The sequence below is a fragment of the Panthera tigris genome, chromosome A2, assembly GCF_018350195.1.
Source record: "Panthera tigris isolate Pti1 chromosome A2, P.tigris_Pti1_mat1.1, whole genome shotgun sequence".
NCBI lineage: Eukaryota > Metazoa > Chordata > Mammalia > Carnivora > Felidae > Panthera > Panthera tigris.
This window is the reverse complement of record NC_056661.1, coordinates 16,895,954-16,916,945: the sequence shown is the minus strand read 5'-3', so window position 1 is coordinate 16,916,945 and position 20,992 is coordinate 16,895,954. Positions and strand designations below refer to the sequence as shown.

The window sequence follows — 20,992 nt, the reverse complement described above, 5'->3', positions numbered from 1 at the left end:
GGGCGGAGAGCTGCGCGGGCGCCAGGCGGCCGGCATAGAGAGGGCGGGTACCACGCACCGGACCACGGGCCGGGAGCGCGCACGCCGCGCCCCGCCCCCGCCGCCGCCGCCACCGCCGCCTGGGAGCTGCTGCCGCCACAGGTACCGCCGCGCGTGTCCCCACGGCGCCTGTCCACGGGCTCGGGCTCGGGCCTCCGGCCGCGCGGTCCCGGGAAGTCGGGGGTGCGGACCGCCGGGGGCACTGGTGCGCGGGCGTGGGCGCTGTCCAGCAGCCGTGCGGGCCGGGAGACCGCAGCCCGGAGAGGGGGGCCGGGCCGCCGCGTCCCCACCCCCACCCGGGCCGCGCCCCCGCCCGCGCGCCCGTGCCCCCACCCAGCCCCTGGTCCCGCGTGACCACTGCCGGGGGAGGGGGTCTCGCCGTTGCGGCCGGCCCCTGGCCCGCGGTCCCGGGAAGCCGCCGCTTCTAGAACCTGCTTTGGGGCTGTCTGGGTTTTCTAGAGTGCGGGGGAGAGCATGCTGTCTACTCCTGTCTCTTTTGGGCTCTCTGGTTTTGAGGCAACACGTAGCTTCTTTGCTGGGTTTTGCCTGGCTTCTAGTTTTATGTTTTGCCGAAGCCCAAACTTTGCTCAATCACGTTGCCTGTGTTTACCGTGTTGCTTCGTGTTTATTATTACCTTAGTATATCATACAGGATTATTTATAATGTCACGGTTGCAGGGAGCCTGGACCGTTTGAATCGCGGAAAGTTGTACAGGTGGAAATGCTGTTGGCCGGAGGGGGCGGCGGGTCCCTGTGGGGGTTCTGGGAGGAGTTCTCCTCGGTCTGGCTTCTGGCTATCCCACCTCTTAGGGTGACAATCAGAGCTGCGTGATTACACTCTTTGGGGATTTTGTAATAATATTTGTGAAAAAGACCTACGAAAGGTTTACTTAATGATGTTAGATTTGTGTTTCTTTTATCCGACCAGACGTTTTGCGGAGTTTGGTTATATGGTGGCTTATTGGTGTGCTGCTGTCTCAGGATATCGTGCTAAGATTGAAGGCTAGGGTCAAGGATGTCTGGTTAGTGCCGAACACACCCTAGTGTTCCTGAATGCTGCTTAAATGATGAACTATTTCTTTCCCTTTTTTTTTTTACAGTGCCACATTTTAAGATAAAAATTTTTTGGAGTATGGTTGACTTGCAATGTTACATTATTTTCAGATGTACAACAGTGATTGAACTTCCTATGTTTTGCTCACCACAAGAGTAGTTGCCATCTGATCTGTATATTGTTTTTGAACATTTATTCATTTTTGAGACAGCGAGAGAGAGAGAGAGAGAGAGAGAGAGAGAGAGAGAACGTGAGGGGGGGGGGCGGGGGGAGAGGGAGGGAGACACAGAATCTAAAGCAGGCTCCAGGCTCTGAGCTGTCAGCACAGAGCCCAACGTAGGGCTCGAACTCACCAACTGCCAGATCATGACCTGAGCAGAAGTCAGACGCTTAACTGCCACCCAGGTGCCCCTGACCTGTATATTTCTAAGTGAATGTTAATATAGTTTTGGTTTTAAGGTGTTTTTACACATTTGGAGCATTCCCACTAGGCACATGATATAAAAAACAAAATATAAATGTATCTTAATATTCTTTTGGTCATAGATTGAAAGCATTACTTCTCATTTATTATGAACTAATTGGGTGTTTGAGAGCTCTCTCTCTCTCTCTGTCTCTCTCTTTTTTTGCTGTTGTGCAAAAGCAGCATGTCTCCTGAGGTCCCCGTGTGCTTTATAATCATTCGTATCCCCCCCTCCCCCTCACCATCCCAGCAGTCTAGACTAGTTTATGGTTGTGGGGTGGATAAAAAGTCTACTCCTAGTGGGCAGAAAGACTATGAGTTGCCTGGGGTCATTATGAGTTGCCTGAGCAAGTAAACTGTCCAGTTGGGAAGCAAACCATGCCTGTGGGGTTCAGTACTCGTGCATTTATTAATGTTTGGCGGCAGACTTTAGAGATGCTTACTCTCTTAGTATCTAGCCATGCACATGGATGTGTCTTAAGGACCGTGGAATGACACTTAGGTTTCTGTGCTGTTTGTTTAACCTCACCATTGGTAGCCATTTGCTGTCTCCAGGGTTAGTTATATTGGCTCTTACGGGTACTTTGTATACGGTTTATGTCATCACTTCCATTTGAGCCGATGAGAAGGTTGCCTCTCGTAGAGAAAGTGGATTTCCAGGGTCACCCAGCTTGTAAGTGGTGGATCAGGCCTTCAGATCTGCCAGACCCTGCTACTTGAGCTACTTCCACTGTAACTTAACTTGCTGCCTTCCTGAGTTGGCTGATGAAACAAAGTCCAGGTGACGTGTTTTTTTTTTCCCCCTGCCTGAAGTAGTAATTTTGAGTGAAATATTTATTGAACGTGTGTACTGTCTAGATACTGTGTTAGGTGCTCTAATAATAGCTTATCTCACTTAATCATCGTAGTAACTGGGGGAGATGATGCTGTTATCACCCCCTTTAATGATGAGTTTTACAGATGTTATCTGCCTGGCCCCGGGTCACCTGCTGAGTTAGAGGCAGAGCCCAGGCTCTGCAAACCTAGGCTTGCTTGATGACAGTCTGTACTTTTATGTTCTTCTTGGGCCTGCTGGCTTCACAGTCTCCTCCGTTGCCCGTTGGCAGGTGAGAGGTAGCAGAAGAAGGTGATGGGGTGAAGGGTAGAAGCCAGCATCACAGACCCAAGTCTCAGATGTGGAACTCAGCAGGAAGTAGACTGCATTTGACGGCCCTGCATTTGACAGCTTCCACTTGAGTGGTCAGGGGCACTGCCAGAGAACGCTTGCAGGGTTGCTGGCCCATACATGAGTTTTGCAGTGGAGTCCAAAGATGGGGAGTGCATGCATCAAAGGTGCACATGGGTCTCAGGGAAAAAAAAAATCAAAACTGACTTTTGTGTTTATTTTAGCTTTACTTAATTTTTATTAGGTTATTTTATAATGTACACTATATAGTAGTATATACATATAACATGTACTAGTATATATATATTGGGATGTTTACTCAAATTCTTGTTGGGGTTTCATAATCAAAAACATTTGGAAACCTCTGATTTGATATTTAGCATTTGTATCAAATATGTAAGGTGTGCTAATCATTTGTTCCTGAGTTGGAAGTTTAATGAAGTTCAGTGTGATTCCACATAAAGAGGGAGAATGGTATTTCATATTAATAACCAATTATAAATTATTTTAAAAGTTGCAGTTACAATTTTGTGAAAGAGGATATGGTTATTTTAATGGTCTTTGTCTCAAATATAGCAGCAGTTTTAAGTTTGAAGCTATAGTGACTGAGCTAGCCCTTTAGAAATTAAAATTTTGTTGAATCTCTTCTATTTTAAACCTGTTAATGTCAGAAGTGAGACACTAAAACAATCAGTTAACGTAAATGTGGCAGTTGTAATAGTCGTAGCTGTTAAGCAACTTCAGAGTATTTGCAAATTTTAGATGATAGTTAGATATATTGAAATTCCAGATACGTTGATTCCTTACCGCTTTTTACAAACTAGATTTGATTTTCTTCAGGTCACTCCTCTGCAGTGATTGGTGCATTATATTAAAACAAGAAATTCCAGAATTCTAATTTAAAAAATATATTTAAGTTACTTCCAGCTTATTTCACAGTTGAATAGATTAGTGCATGTTTAGGAGTTCAGGTTAAAATAACAGAAAGGGGTTTGAGCAAAAACTGTATTTCTTTGGCTAGACAAGCTTTTTATTTATTTTTTTTTAAATCCAGGTGGGACATGATTCATACCAGCAGTTCTTACTTTAGTGTGAATCAGAATCACCTGGAGGGCTGGTTTTAACCTCACTTCACTACAGTCCCTGACTCTGTAGTTTACAGCTAGGCCTTGGAATTTGAATTTCAAACAAGTTACCAGGTGCTGCTGCTGGTCTAGGGAACTATACTTTGAGAGCTCTGGCTCCATCAGTGCACCTAAAACCAGAGCATGATGCCAGTACTTACGTGTTTCACACTGAATCCCATCAGCGTTAGTCGTATACTATAGTTTTGCCAAGTACATAACTGGCTCTTGTTCTTAGCCAGTTTTCTCATTATTTTTAGATGATGTCATAATTCTCAATTCTCAGTTGAGAATTTCATTCTCATTATATTGCTATTTTTATTTTTTACTGCAATCCTATATTTGTAAATTTGTTGAGGGGTTAGAGATGTTTAAAAAATACAAGTTGTCTGTTGAAGAACAGTTAATAGGCAGGTGTGCATGTGCACAGGTTTTTTTTTCCTATAATTCCAGTGGCAGGCTTTATTCTTGCTCATTTTCTTGTTCTCGCGTGTTCTTTCTCTATAATGAGATCATACTGTCTTGTATCCATTTTTTGTTATTGCGTAAACATGATTTTATGTAAAACACTATTCTACAGCATTTATTTAAAAAAAATTTTTTATTTTTGAGACAGGGAGAGACAGAGCATGAACAGGGGAGGGTCAGAGAGGGAGACACAGAATCTGAAACAGGCTCCAGGCTCTGAGCTGTCGGCACAGAGCCCGATGCGGGGCTCGAACTCACGGACCGCGAGATCATGACCTGAGCCGAAGTCGGCCGCTCAACTGACTGAGCCACCCAGACGCCCCTATTCTACAGCATTTAAAACATTTTTTTAATGTTTATTTTTGAGAGAGAGTGCGTGCATGAGCAGGGGAGGGGCAGAGAGCAAGGGAGACACACAATCCGAAGCAGGCTCCAAGCTCCAAGCTGTCAGCACAGAGCTCAACGTAGGGCTCCAACTATAGAGTGCGAGATCATGACCTGAGCTTAGGTCACACACTTAACCGACTGAGCCACCCAGGGACCCCCATTTTTGTTTTTTTAAAGTTAAAATTTCATTTATTTTTATGTTTCCCAGTAGCTTTCAACTTTGAGCAGCTTGCTGTGTTTGGCTGTGGGTTGGGATTGCACCTTTCAGAAGACTGCACTATCACTCAAAGTCTCCAATCATGGTCCTCTTCAACAATCTTTAGTAGCTCCCTGCTCTCATGATCTTCCCCAAAATGACGTACCCAACTCTTCTTCTCTCTACCAGCTCATGCAGATGCCGCCTCATCTCCATGGGGTGATTAGGTCCTTTCTTTCAGGCCTGACCTCTGGTTGGATGTGGACGTCCATTTTGATTTGTCATCCCTGCACCAGTAACTGTTGGAAACATCAAGACCTGCCTTTAGCAAACAACAGAGAATGTTGCATCTCATATTCCTGTCAGGGAGGATAATCTTGAATTTTTCACTTCCCAAATGCCATGCCAAGCACAACTGTGAGAAAACATTCGTGAGACTGTGCTGGAAGGTGTTTCAATGCACATGTTCTGGGCAGTGTTTTGTCTTTGAGTGAAGCCAGATCATTAGGAGGCAACATAATTTTGGCCCCTCCTCCAATTGTTTTTTAGTAAACTGACTTTGCATGGTCCCATCAGCTTGCATGGAGATCTGTGTGAGAAGTCCCTAAGAAAATCTCTGAGGCCTACTGGAATTTCCTTGAGGTTTAATGCTTGGAGTGACTGTGCCTCTTCGAAGCCACTGTTTTGATTTTGTCTAAAGTATAGTGTGAACTAAGTCAGTAATGGTTCCCTCTTTGCATTGGCTATTTGGGAGTTCAGAGTCTGATTTGTACTCAGAGTTCTATGGTTTGTATTTTCTATATTAAGGTTACTTTTGGCTTATGATGTTCTTTTTAATGCCTAGTTATTTTGCTCTTTTAGATTATACCGTAACATATATAACACATTTGGGGCACCTGGGTGGCTCAATCAGTTGAGTGTCCAAATTTGGCTCAGGTCATGATCTCACAGTTTGTGAGTTCTAGCCCCGCGTCGGGCTCTGTGCTGACGGCTGGGAGCCTGGAGCCTGCTTCGGATTCTGTGTCTCCCTCTCTCTCCCTGCCTCTCCCTTGCTCATGCTCTGTCTTTGTCTGTCTCTTGAAAATAAACGTTAAAACAAAAAGTCTCCCTGCATTAAAAAAATATATATATATATGTATATATATAGACACACACACACATACATATATATAAAACACATTTCATCCCTATTCTAAACATTACTGTAACTATATTGTAACCAAATCTCTGTTCCCCTCCTATTTCCTTTCCTTCTAATACACTTAATCCCTCCTAGCCCTGTCTTCCCCCCCCCCACCCCCTCCTGTGTGCTCCTTCTTTTTTGTTGTTTAATTTTTTTTATTGTGGTAAATATATATAATATAAAACTTGTCATCTTAATCATTTTAAGTGTACAGTTCAGTGGTTTGAATAAATTCATAATGTGCAACCATTAATACCGTTCATCTCCCATTTCTCTTTATCTTGGAAAACCAAGACTCTATACCATTGAACAGCTTCCCATTCCCTTCTTCCCCAGGCCCCTGGCAACCACCATTCTACTTTCTGATTTTGTCTACTCTAAGTACATCATATAAATGGAATCATACAGTATTTGTCTTTTTGTGACTGGCCTATTTCATTTATTATGTTGTCCTCGTGATTCATCCATGTTGTAGCATGTGTTAAAATGGAATTTATATATCACATTTTATTTACCCATATATCCAGTGATGGATATTTGGGTTGTTTGTACCTTTTGTATATTGTGAATAATGCTGTTATGGATATGGGTGTACAAATATTCAAGTTCCTGTTTTCTGTTTTGGGTATATACATAAATGGAATTGCTGGATCATATAGTAATTCTTTGATTAATTTTTTAAGGAACCATCATACAGTTTTCCACAGTGGCTGTACCATTTTACATTATCACTAGCAATGAACAAGGTTTCCAGTTTCTCCACATCCTTGCCAGCACTTGTTATTTTCTGGGGTTTTGTTTTGTTTTGATGGTAGCCATCCTAGTGGACGTGAGATGATATCTCATTGTAGTTTTGATTTGCATTTCCTTAATGGTTAGTGATGTTGAGCATCTTTTTATGTGCTTATTAGCCATTGGTGTATCTTCTGTAGAGAAATGTTTTTTCAAGTCCTTTGCCCAGTTTTATATCAGATTGTTTGTTTTTTTGTTGTTTTAGGAGTTCTCTGTGTATGCTGGATAGTAATCCCTTACCAGGTACTTGATTTGTAAATATTTTCTCCCATTCTTTGTGCTGCCTTTTCACTCTGTTGCTGGTGTATTTTGATGCACACAATTTTAACATTGTTAAGAAGTCCGATCTGTTTTTTTCTTTTGCCTGTGTCCTTAGTGTCATATCCAAGAAATCATTGCCAAGTCCAATGTTGTGAAGCTTTTGCCATTTTTTTTTTTTTTTAAGTTATCTTACACCCAACATGGGGCTTGAACTCATGACTGTAAGGTTAACTGAGCCAGCCAGGTGCCCCTTGCCCTAGGTTTTCTTATAAGAATTTTATAAGGATGCCTGGGTGGCTCAGTTGGTTGAGTGTCCAACTCTTGATTTTGGCTCAGGTCATGATCTCACGGTTGTGGGATTGTGTGCGTGGGGTTTTCTCTCTCTCTCTCTCTCTCTCTAAATAATAAATAAAGCATAAAGAAAAGAATTTTATAGTTTTAGGCCTTAAGCTTAAGTCTTTTAACCCTTTTTTTTAAGTTTATTTTTTTTTAGTAATCTCTACCCAATGTGGAGCTCAAACTCACAACCCCCAGATCAAGAGTCGCATTCTCTTCCAACTAAGCTAGCCAGTTGGAAGGTCTTTGAACCTTGCATATTCATTCTTGCTAAATTTTGTAAGGGGATAAATTCTAAAAAGGTTTCGCACATTACAAAGACTTCCTTGTTTATTAATGTTTATTATGGTAAAATTCAAATATATACAAAAGCAGAGAGCAGTGAGCTTTTGTGTGCCTATTATTCAGTTATATCTGTTATTTACTAATTAACTCAGGGCAGTCTTGCTTCATCTGTATCTTTCAGTCTTCCTCTTTTTATATTTTCATTTTTTCTTTCTAAATTGTTTTATTTTTAACTTTTTAATTTTAATTTTTTTTACATTTAAAAAAATGTTTATTTTTTTTTTACTTTGAGAGAGAGCATACATGTGTGCAAGCAAGGGAGCAGAGAGAGAATCCCAAGCAGGCTCCACACTCAGCACGGAACCCAACATGGGGCTTGATCTCATAACCATGAGATCATGACCTGAGTCAAAAATCAAGAGTTGGATGCTTAACCAACTGAACCACCCAGGCACCCCTTTTCTAAATTATTTGATGAGTTTTTTTTTTTATTGTGATAAAATATACATAACATAAAATTTATCATTTTAACCATTAAATTTTTTTTAATGTTTATTTTTGAGAGAGAAAGACAGACTGTGAACAGGGAAGGGGCAGAGAGAGAGGGAGAGACAGAATCTGAAGCAGGCTCCCAGAGCCTGACATGGGGCTTAAACTCGTGAACCACGAGATCGTGACCTGAGCCAAAGTTGGACACTTAACAGACTGAGCCACCCAGGCACCCCTAACCATTTTTTTTGTTTGTTTTAATACATGGAATGCTTCATAAATTTGTGTGTCATCCTTGCACAGGGCTATGCTGATCTTCTCTGTCATTTCAGTATTACCATATGTTACTGCTGAAGCACCATTTTAACCATTTTTAAGTGTACCTTTCAGTGGCATCAGATATATTCACAGTATTGTACAATCATCACCACTGTCCATTTCCAGAACTTTTTCATCATTCCAAACACAAACTCTGTACTCATTAAACAACTTCCCATTCTTCCCTCCTCCTACCCCTGGCAACCACTATTCTCCTTTCTGTTTCTATGAATTTGCCTATTCTAAGTTCCTCGTATAAGTGGAATCATACTGTGTTTGTCCTTTTATATGTGGCTTATTTCACTTCACATAGTGAACATTGTTCATCCATGTTGTATCATGTGTCAGAATTTCATTTTCTTTTCATTCCTTTTGGAATATTTTCCAAATATTCTCTTGTATGTATATCCACATTTTATTTATCTCTTTATCTGTCGGCAGACATTTGGGCTGTTTGTCCCTTTGCCTATTGTGAATAGTGCTGCTATAAACGTGACTGTACAGATATCTGTTCAAATCCCTACTTTCAGTTCTTTGGATATATACCCAGGGGAGGAATTGCTGGAACATATGGTAATTCTGTATTTAACTTTTTGAGGAACTGCTAGATTGTTTTCCACAATGGCTGCCCCATTTTACTTTGTATCAGTAACTTACAAGGGTTCCCAGTTGCTCCACATCCTTGGCAACGTTACTTTCCATTTTTATTTGTTTTTGTTTATTATTTTTAAAGATGTTTAAATGTTGACTTATTTTTGAGAGAGAGGGAGAGACAGAGGGAGAGGGCATGCGTGCAGAGCGGGGGCAGATAGACAGGGGGAGAAAGAATCCCAAGCAAGCTCTGCACTGTCAGCACAGAGCCTGACATGGGACTTGAACCCATGAACCGCCGGATCATGACCTGAGCCGAGATCAGGAGTCGGACATTTAACTGACTGAGCCACCCAGGTGCCCCTGTTTTTATTTTTTAATAATAGCTATGCTTGTGGATGTGAAGTGATATCTCATTATGGTTTTTGTTTTTAATTTTTTTTTTCTCATTTTTTGGAGACAGAGACAGAGTGGGGGAGGGGCAGAGAGAGGAAGACACAGAATCTGAAGCAGGCTCCAGGCTCCGAGCTAGCAACACAGAGCCCGACGTGGGGCTTGAACCCATGAACCGCGAGATCATGACCTGAACTGAAGTCGGACACTTAAGTGACTGAGCCACTCAGGCACCCCACTGTCATTATGGTTTTAATTTGCATTCCCTAATGATTAGTGGTGTTGGGCATCTTTTCATGTGCCTCTTGGCCATTAGTATATCTTCCCTAGAGAAATGTCCATTCAAGTCCTTTTCCCATTTTTGAATAGGCTTTTTTGGTTTTTTGTTGCCAAGTTATAAAAGTTTTTTTATGTGTTCTAGATATTAAGTCCCTATCAGGTATGATTACTTTTTCCCACTCTGTGGGTTGTCTTTTCACTCAATAGCTTCCTTTGATGCACAAAAATTCAGTTTTTGAGGTCCAGTTTTTTTTTCTGCCTGTGCTTTTGGTGTCATATTCAAGAAATTTTTGTCAAATCCAGTATTCTGAAGCTTTTACTCTACTTTCTTTTAAGAGTTTTATAGTTTTAGCTCTTTGTTTAGGTCTTTGATGAATTTTGAATTTTTATATGTGATGTAATGGTCCCATCTAACTATTTTGCATAGTGGCTGTCCAGTTTTCCCAGCACCATTTTTTGAAAATGGCTGTGTCAAGGAGAAGAGCTCCAGGTGAACTTCATCTCAAGCTCTCTCTCACAGTGCTTTTGCAGATTTATGTTGGGAATGAAACCATTTTCTGTGTAGCGTTTATATTAAAAGCTTTTGTGACAGTAATGAAAAAGAGTCTCTTCACACTCTCACTTTAGGGTAAGCTATCAAGAACCGTGGTGCCCTCCATCAGGCCACACTTCTGTCAGGAAACCAGGCAAGGGGCCTCTGTCCTGTGTGGATATGGCTGTGCTTGCCCACGGTTAGCTGGGAGCAGGCGGCTGGTCCTCGCCATGCTCCTGCCAGCACCTGCTGGGACTGAGACTGAGGGCACCCTCCCCCTCAGCCAGAGTCTTATGAAATGACTGGGCTGTCCCATTGGGTTCCTGGGTTGCTTCTAGGTTTAAAACAAATTCTTTGCCCACATTCTTAGCAGGGGTCAGTTCAGTCCCTTTGTTAGTCCTTCCTGACCAGGTCAGAAGGGAATAAGAATGTGGTAGCTGGCACTGTGGAAGAAAATCTGTAATATATTTGTTGTTGTCCAGTTGTGAAGAGAGTCGGCATCATGTACGTGGTTACTTGTGATGACCATCACAACCAGTTAATATAATTTGGTCTTCCCTTCGATTTGGGTATTGCTGTGCCATCCTAACAATTACTCTAAATGTGGCAGTAATCATCCTCTTGAATATATATGTATTTTCAGGCTTCAAGTTCTCTGAAATCAGCTTTCATTCATGAAGTGAAACTCCTCTCTCTGTTCATTTACTTTTAACTTGGTCTGCTGAGAATTCTCTGGATTGTTTGGCTAATTTTGATGCTTTCAGAAGCAGAATTTCCTGTCCTTATCATTGGGCCGCCTTGCAAAACAACTTTCAGAAAAATCTTCTTTCCCCCAAGGATGAATTGTTTGCACCAGTGGACTAGTTTAGCACAGTGAACAGACTTGCAGTGACTTTCCGCTCGGCACCAAATGAGATGCTGGGTACTCTAGGGAACACAAAGGCGATTCAGCTGTGACCTTCTTCCCAAAGGGACCATAATCAATCAGAGGAGGCTCAGAGAGTCAGAATGAACACAGGCATGGGGGAAATACACAGTGACAGAAATTCAGGGAAGACTGCTGCTTCCACAGGGAAGCATTGTTCATTATTTTTAATTTTAGCTTTTCAGTGCAGTAATACATTCACATGGCACAAAATTCAAAAGGAACAACAGAGTATACACAGGGAAGTTTCCCTTCCATCTTGCACTGGCCACCGCATCCTCTCCCTAGAGGCAGCCAGTGTTACCAGTTCTCCAGTATCTGTGCAGGGGTGTTCTTTGCATAATACAGGCAGATACACAGAGAGTTCTTTGCTTTTACATGAAAGTAGCCCACTATATCCCTTGCTTTTTTCTCTCTCTGTTTGTGATAGTTCATTATCGATACATAAGAACTTTCTCATTGTCTTTCACAACTGGATAATTTTCCATTGTCAGGATATACCTTTATTTAGCCAGAGCTCTGTTGATGGACATATAAGGTGTTGTCAATTTTGCTAGTGCAGAAACACTTCTGTAGGCATCATTTGATGCGTGGCCAAGTGCATCTGTCTGGTCACTTAGCAGAGGCAGGATTGCTGGGTTGATGAGTATGTGCTTTTGCAATTTTAATAGCTCTTCGCAGATAAACCTTCATAGAGGCTGTGTCCAGTATGCTCCTCAGCTGTGTGTGGCGGTGGCCTCACCGGCACTGTGATAGCACAGTTTGATCTTTGCCAGTTTGATAGGTGAAAAAATTATTCCTCTGTATGTTTTTTCTTCCAAGCTTAGTTCAACCTATAGAAAAGTTAAAAGAGTAGTAGAGTGAACACTCCTATCAGGTGTAGTTTTAATTTGTATCTCTCCTGTTGCTATAAGGTTGAAGGACTGTTTTCCATTTTCTTTTCTGTGAATAAGTTGTTCATATCCTTTGCCCATATTTCTATTGGGCTTTGGTGTATTTATTATTTTTTAAAATTTATTTAGAGAGAGAACATGAGTGGGGGAAGGGCAGAGAGAGAGGGAGAGAGAATCCCAAGCAGGCTTCATACTGTCAGTGCGGAGCCTGATGTGGGGCTTGAACTCACAAACCGTGAGATGGTGACCTGAGCCAAAACTGAGTCAGACACTTAACTGACTGAGCCACCCAGGCACCCTGGGCTTTGGTTTTTTTTTTTTTTTTTTTTTTTTTTTTTAACGTTTTTTATTTATTTTTGAGACAGAGAGACAGAGCATGAATGGGGGAGGGTCAGAGAGAGAGGGAGACACAGAATCTGAAACAGGCCCCAGGCTCTGAGCTGTCAGCACAGAGCCCGACGCGGGGCTCGAACTCACAGACTGTGAGATCATGACCCGAGCTGAAGTCGGACGCTCAACCGACTGAGCCACCCAGGCGCCCCTGGGCTTTGGTGTTTTTAAAATTGATTTTGTAAAAATTTTTTGTATATGAAGGAACTTAGCACCTTGCTAATGATATAACTTGCAGTTATATTTTTCCAGATTGTTATTTATCTTTTTATTTAGAATGATTTTGTCATGAAAAAAATTTTAATTTAAATTCACGTTAGTTAACATACAGTGTAGTCTTGGCTTCAGGAGTAGAACCCAGCAATTCATCTCTTACATATGACATCTAGTGCTCATCCTGAAAAGTGCCCTTCTTAATGCCCATCACCCATTTAACCCATCCCACGACCCACCTCTCCTCCAGCAACTCTGTTCTCTGTATTTAAGAGTCTTTTATGGTTTGCCGCCTCCTCTATTTTGATCTTATTTTTTTTCTTCCCTTCCCCTATGTTATCTGTCGAGTTTCTCAAATTCCACATATGAGTGAAATCATATGATATCTGTCTTTCTCTGACTGACTTATTTCACATGGCATGAATACCCTCTAGTTCTTAATTAGGTCCTACTCATTGAACTTTTAAGGCTTCTTGGTTCTCTATCATACCTAGAAAGATCTTCCCTAGTAGAAGAGTATGAAAAATTATCCTGTGGTTCCTTAAAGTACTTTTAGAATTTCATTATTTACCTTTAAATCTCTTATCCATTTGGAATTTATTTTGGTGAAAAGTGTGGGTCCAACTTAATTTTTTCCCAAATGGCCACCCATTTGTTGCAATGCCTTGTATTAAACAGGTCATCTTTCTTGCACTTGTTCAAATATCCTTTACTATATGTGATATACTTTGCCACATATCATATACATTTGGGTGTATTTCTGGACTTTCAATTCTGTACGTCAATCTGTGTATTTATGTTTTAGTACACATTTTAATTTTAGCTTTAGAGCATGTTTTGATATTTGGTAAAGTGAATTCTCATTCATTACCTTTAATTTTCAGAATTTTCTTGGCTATGTTTTACTATATGAACTTTAAGGTAAATTTGCCTGTTTCAAAAAAATCCTTTTTGTTTTTATTGGTACGGTGTTACATTTTTAGGTTAATGTAGGAAGAATGACATTTAGGTGATGAGTCTTTCCCACTGAGAAGATTGTATGCCTTTCTCTTTGCTCAAGCCTTCTTCTGTGTCCCTCAGAGTTTGAGAGATTTCTTGGCATTTCTTGTTAAGTTTATTATCAGGTCTTTTTCTTTGTTTTTGGTGGTATTGAAGCATTTTATCTTCTACCTTCTTGTTGATGGTGTATGTGAAGGCATTATTTTCTATGTATTAATTTTCACCACCTTACCTGATTACAAAACTATAAAGGTTTTTAGTTGACTCTCTAGGTATATAATAATATCATCTGCAAATAATGGTCATTTTACTTTTTCTTTTACATTTACATTCCTGTGTTTTCTTTCAATCACCTAATTGTGACAGCTCGTACCTCTACAACAGTAGTAAAAGGGATAGGCTTGTTTGGCCTTTGACTTTGATGGAAATTATTCTAATGTGTTCTCATTGGACTTGATTTTAGCTTTGGGGTTGAAAAGGATATAAATATGTAGCTGAAGTTTGTATCTTTGTGTGTGTGTGTGTGTGTGTGTGTGTGTGTGTGTGTGTGTGTGTACAATGTGAATGACAGGATTTGTTTCTTATGGCTGGATAATATTTCATTGTATATATGTACAACATCATCTTTATCCACTTCTCTGTTCACATTTAGGTTGTTTCCATATCTTGACTCTTGTGAATACTGTTGTACTGAACATGGAGATGCAGATAGCTCTTTAAGATAATGATTTTGTTTCCTTTGGATATACCCAGAAGTAGGATTGTTAGATTATAAGATAGTTTTTTTTTTTTTTAATTTTTGTGGAACTTTCATACTGTTTTGCTTAATGACTATACCAGTTTACATTTCCACCAACAGTGTACAAGGATTCCCTTTTCTCCACATCTTTCCCAACATGTTATCTATTGTCTTTTTAAATAAAAGCCATCCTAACAGGTGTGAGGTTATAACTTGTGGTTTTGATTTGCATTTCCCTGATGATTAGGGATGTTGAGCACCTTTCCATGTACCTGTTGGCCATTTGTATGTTTTTTAAAAATCTGTTCGCAAATTATTAGAGCTACAGTTACTAATAGTTTTGTCTTTTAACTTAAAACAATTTTTTTAATGTTTATTTTTGAGAGAGAGAGAGAGTGCAGATGGGGGAGGGGCAGAAAGAGAGGGAGACAGAATCTGAAGCAGGCTGTCAGCACAGAGCCCGACAGGAGGCTCGAACTCAAGAGCTGTGAGATCATGACCTGAGCTGAAGTTGGAAGACTAACCGACTGAGCCACCCAGGCACCCCTTAACTTTTATATCAGAGTTAAGTGATTAGCAAACCACCATATTCTGAATTTGATGGTATACTTGCCTTTACCCGGGGTATGTTTTCCTTTTCCTGGTTAGTATCCTTTCATATTGGCTGAAGAACTGCTTTGAGCATTGCTTGTAAGTCAGGTCTAATGGTGATGAATTCTCTGAACTTTTGTTTATCCATGAAAATCTTTATCTCTCCTTCATTGCTTTTTTTTTTTAAATTTTTAAATTTTTATTTACTTTTGTGATAGAGACAGAGTGAGAGTTGGGGAGGGGCAGAGAGAGAGGAAGGCACAGAATCTGAAGCAGGCTCCTGCCTCTGAGCTGTCAGCACAGAGCTGGATGTAGGACTCGAATTCACGGACAGTGAGATCCGTGACGTGAGCTGAAGTCAGACGCTTAACCGACTGAGCCACCCAGGTACCCCTTTCCTTCATTTCTGAAAGACACCTTTGTTGGATATTCTTGGTTGGCAGTTTTTCCTTACGATACTTTGTGGTTTTTTGTTTGTTTGTCCTAAATCTTTATCTGAATCACCCAGTACTCATCACAAGTGCACTTCTTAATCCCCATTACTTATTTCACTCTTCTCCTCATCCCTCCTCTCTATAGTTAAGAGTCTGTTTCTTGGTTTGTCTCTTTTTCCCTTTTGCTAGTTTGTTTTGTTTCTTAAATTCCACATATGAGTGAAATCATATGGTTCTCTGACTTATTTCACTTAGCATTATACTCTCTGGCTCTGTCCATGTTATTGCAAATGGTAAGATTTCATTCTTTTTTTTTTTTTTTTATGGCTGAATATTCCATTGTGTATATATACCATATCTTTATGTGTTCATCTGTCGATGGGCACTTAGCTACTTCCATATCTTGGTTATTCTAAATAATGCTGCTGTAAACATAGGGGTGCATATATCTCTTTGAATTCGTGTTTTTGTATTTGTTGAGTAAATACACAGTAGTGAAATTGCTGGATTGTAGGGTAGTTCTATTTTTAATTTTTTGAGGAACCTCTGTACTCTTTTCCACAGTGGCTGCACCAGCTTGCATTCCCACCAACACTGCAAGAGGGTTTCTTTTTCTCCATATCCTTGCCAAAATCTGTTGTTTCTTGTGTTTTTGATTTTAGCCATTCTGACAGGTGTGAGATGATATCTCATTGTAGTTTTGATTTGCATTTCCCTGATAAGTGACAATGAGCATTTTTTTTATGTTGGCCTGTTGGTCTGTTGGCCATCTGAATGTCTTCTTTGGAGAAGTGTCGCTTCATGTCTTCTGCCCATTTTTAAATTGGATTAGTTTTTTGGGTGTTGGGTTTTATAAGTTCTTAATATATTTTGGATACTAACCCTTTAGCAGATAGGTCATTTGCAAATGTCTTCTCCCATCCTGTAGGTTGCCTTTTAGTTTTGTTGATTGTTTCCTTTGCTGTGCAGAAGCTTTTTATTTTGATGTCCCAATAGTTTAGTTTTGCTTTTGCTTCCCTTGCCCCAGGGGACATATCTTAAAAAAAAAAAAAAAAAAAAGCTGCTAAAGCTGATATCAGATTAATTACTGCCTGTGCTCTTTTGTAGGATTAAAAAAAAATTAATGTTAATTTATTTTTGAGACAGCATGAGTGGGGGAGGGGCAGAAAGAGAGGGAGGCACAGAATCTGAAGCAGGCTTCCAGGCTCTGAGCTGTCAGCCCAGAGCCTGATGTGGGACTCGAACTCACAGACTGCAAGATCATGACCTGAGCCAAAGTCAGACGCTTAACCAACTGAGCCACCCAGGCACCCCTCTTCTGTATGATTTTTATGGTTTCAGACCTCACATGTAGGTTTTTCATCCATTTTGAATTTATTTTTGTGTGTGGTGGAAGAAAATGGTCCAGTTTCATTCTTCCACATGTTGCTATCCAGTTTTCCCAACACCATTTGTTGAAGAGACCTTTTTCCCATTGCATGTTCTTTCCTGCTTTGTCAAAGATTAATTGACAATATACTTACGGGTTTATTTCTAGATTTTTTATTTTGTTCCATTGATCTATGTGCCTATTTTTGTGCCAGTACTTTGTGATTACTACAGCTTGGTAATGTAACTTTAAGTCTGGAATTATGATGCCTCTAGCTTTGCTTTTCTTTTTCAAGATTGCTTTGGCTATTCAGGGTCTTTTGTGGTTCCATACAAATTTTAGGATTGTTTGTTCTAGTTTTGTGAAAATTTCTGTTGGTATTTTGATAGAGAGTACATTAAATGTGTAGATTGCTTTGGGTAGTATAGACATTTTAACAATATTTGTTCTTCCAGTCTATGAGCATGGAATTTTTTTTCATTTCTTTGTGTCATTTTGGATTTCCTTCATCGGTGGTTACAGTTTTCAGAGTGATAGGTTTTTCACCTCTTTGATTAGGTTTATTCCTAGGTATCTTCTTATTTGGGGTGCAGTTGTAAATGGGATTATTTTTTAAATTTAATTTATTTTTTAAACTACATCCAAATTAGTTAGCATATAGTGCAACAATGATTTCAGGAGTAGATTCCTTAATGCCCCTTACCCATTTAGCCCATCCCCCTCCCACAACCCCTCCAGTAACCCTCTGTTTGTTCTCCATATTTAAGAGTCTCTTATGTTTTTGTCCCCCTCCCTGTTTTTATATTTTTTGCTTCCCTTCCCTTATGTTTATCTGTTTTGTATCTTAAAGTCCTCATGAGTGAAGTCATATGCTATTTGTCTTTCTCTGATTCACTTAGCATAATACCCTCTAGTTCCATCCACATAGTTGTAAATGGCAAGATTTCATTCTTTTTGATTGCTAAGCAATACTCCATTGTATATATATATACCACATCTTCTTTACGCACTTATCCATCAGTGGGCATTTGGGCTCTTTCCATACTTTGGCTATTGTTGATAGTGCTGCTATAAACATGGGGGTGCATGTGCCCCTTTGAAATAGCACACTTGTATCCCTTGGATAAATGCCTAGTAGTGCAATTGCTGGGTCATAGGGTAGTTCTATTTTTGGTTTTTTGAGGAACCTCCATCCTGTTTTCTAGGGTGGCTGCACCAGTTTGCATTCCCACCAGCAGTGCAAAAGAGATCCTTTCTCTCCACATCCTTGCCAACATCTGTTGTTCCCTGAGTTGTTAATGTTAGCCATTCTGACAGGTGTCAGGCGGTATCTCATTGTGCTTTTGATTTGTATTTCCCTGATGATGAGTGATGTGGAGCATTTTTTCATGTGTCAGTTGGCCATCTGGATGTCTTCTTTGGAGAAGTGTCTATTCATGTCTTTTGCCCATTTCTTTATTCTGTTTTTTGGGTGTTGAGTTGGTAAGTTCTTTATAGATTTTGGATACTAACCTTTTATCTGATATGTCCTTTGCAAATATCTTCTCCCATTCTCTCAGTTGCCTTTTAGTTTTGCTGATTGTTTCCTAAGCTGTGGAGAAGCTTTTTATTTTGATGAGGTCCCAATAGTTCATCTTGCTTTTGTTTTCCTTGCCTCTGGAGACGTGTTGAATAAGAAGTTGCTGTGGCCAAGGTCAAAGAGGTTTTTGCCTGCTTTCTCCTCGAGGATTTTGATGGCTTCCTGTCTTACATTTAGGTCTTTCATCCATTTTGAGTTTATATTTCTCATGGTGTAAGAAAGTGGTCCAAGTTCATTTTTCTGCATGTCGCTGTCGAGTTTTCCCAGCACCATTTGCTGAAGAGACTGTCTTTATTCCATTGGATATGCTTTCCTGCTTTGTCAAAGATTAGTTGGCCATATATTTGTGGGTCCATCTCTGGGTTCTCTAGTCTGTTCCATTGATCTGAGTGTCTGTTTGTGTGCCAGTGCCATACTGTCTTGATGATTATAGCTTTGTAATACAGCTGGAAGTCTGATAAATGGGATTTTCTTAATTTCTTTTTCTGCTACTTCATTACTGATGTATAGAAATGCGACAGATTTCTGTATATTGAATTTGTATTCTGCAGCTCTACTGAATTCATTTATGAGTTCTAGCAGTTTTGGGGTGGAGTCTTTTGGGTTTTCTACATATAGTATCATGTTATCTGCAACTAGTAAAAGTTTGACTTCTTCCTTGCTGATTTGGATGCTTTTTATTTCTTTTTGCTGTCTGATTGCTGTGACTAGGAATTTCAGTACTATGTTTAATAAAAATGGTGAGAGTGGACATCCTTGTGTTGTTCCTGACCTTAGGGGAAAGGCTGTCAGTTTTTCCCCATTGAGAATGATATTAGCTGTGAGTTTTTCACACATGGCTTCATAAAAACAACATGTTTTTATGTTGAGGTATGTTCCCTCTAAACCTACTTTGTTGAGGGATTTTATCTTGAATGGATGTTGTACCTTGTCAGATGCTTTTCCTGCATCGATTGAAGTGATCATATGGTTCTTATATCTTTCTGTTATTGATGTGATATATTACATTGATTGATTTGGGAATATTGGACCACCCTTGCAACTCAGGAATAAATTCCACTTGATCGTGGTGAATGATTTTTTTTCTTTTAAGTTTGTTTATTTATTTTGAGAGAGAGTGCTAGTTGGGAAGGAGCAGAGAGAGGGAGGGAGAGAGAATCCCAAGTAGACTCCACGCTGCCAGTGCAGAGCCTGGTGCGGGGCTTGGACTCACGAAACCACAAGATTGTGACCTGAGCCGAAACCAAGAGTTGGACACTTAACCAACTGAGCCACCCAGATGCCCTTGAATGATTTTTTAAATGTATTTTTGGATTTGGTTTGCTATTATTTTGTTGAGGATTTTTGCATCAGTGTTCGTCAGGGATATTGGCCTGTAGTTCTACTTTTTTTTTGTGGTGTCTTTATCTGGTTTTGATATCAGGGTAATGCTGGCCTCGTGGAATAAGTTTGCAAGTTTTTCTTCCCTCTTCTGTTTTTTGGAATAGTTTGAGAAGAATAGGTATTAACTCTTCTTTCAGTGTTTGGTAGAATTCACCTGTGAGGCAGTCTGGGCCTAGATTTTTTTTTTATGAGTTTTTGGATTACTAATTCAATTTCTTTGCTGGTAATTAGTTCAAATATTCTTTTTCTTCCCGTTTCAGTTTTGGTAGGTTCTATGTTTCTAATAATTTACCCATTTTTTCTAGCTTGTCTGATTCGTTGTTACGTAATTTTTCATAATATTCTCTTTTCTGTGGTATTTGTTATTCTCCTGTCTCATTTGTGATTTTATGTATTTGGGTCCTTTTTTTTCCCTTGATAAGTCTGGCTAGAAGTTTATCAGTTTTATTGATTTTTTTTCCCCCCTAGAGAACCAGTTCCTGGTTTCATTGATCTATTGTTTTTTAAATTTCTGTATCATTTATTCCTCTTTTTTTAAATTAAAAAAGTTTTTTTTAATGTTTGTTTATTTTTGAGAGAGAAACAGAGTGTGAGCGGGGAAGGGGCAGAAAGAGAGGGCGACACAGAATCCAAAGCAGGCTATAAGCTCTGAGCTGTAACACAGAGCCCAGTGCAGGGCTTAAACTCATGAACTGCAAGATCATGACCTGAGCTAAAGTTGGCCACTTAATCAACTAAGTCATCCAGGCGCCCTTGTATCATTTATTTCTGCTCTAATCTTTATCATTTCCTTTCTTCTGCTGGTTTTAGGTTTTGTTGTTCTTTTTCTAGCTCCATTAGCTGTAAAGTTAGGTTATTTATTTGAGATTTTTCTTGCTTCCTGAGGTAGACCTGTATTGCTGTAAACTTCCCTCTTACAACAGCTTTTGATACATCCCAAAGGTTTTGAACCATTGTGTTTTCATTTTCATTTGTTTCCATGTACTTTTAATCTTTACTTTTTTATTTTTTGAGAGTGAGAGCATGGGCAGGGGAGCGGCAGAGAGAGGGGGACAGAGGATCTTAAAGTAGGCTCTGTACTGACAACAGTGAGCCTGGCATGGGACTCAAACTCACCAACTG

General features: G+C 40.0%; 1 protein-coding gene and 1 non-coding gene across 3 annotated transcripts in view; one reads left to right on the top strand and one right to left on the bottom strand.

Annotated features, from left to right (window-relative positions):
• LOC102956214 (SREBF chaperone) overlaps positions 1-20,992 on the top strand; it is a 73,312-nt gene continuing 52,320 nt past the window's right edge. The window contains exon 1 of one of the 2 annotated variants that reach the window (XM_042978814.1): positions 1-141. The gene's annotated coding sequence lies outside the window, so the exon portion shown is untranslated. Of the gene's footprint in view, positions 142-1,549; positions 2,338-20,992 lie in introns of those variants that run through there. The other variant, XM_042978815.1, reaches the window with a different exon arrangement.
• On the bottom strand, positions 8,501-8,602 carry LOC122236782. The gene has a single exon (XR_006215034.1). It is a non-coding gene; the product is annotated as a U6 spliceosomal RNA (small nuclear RNA).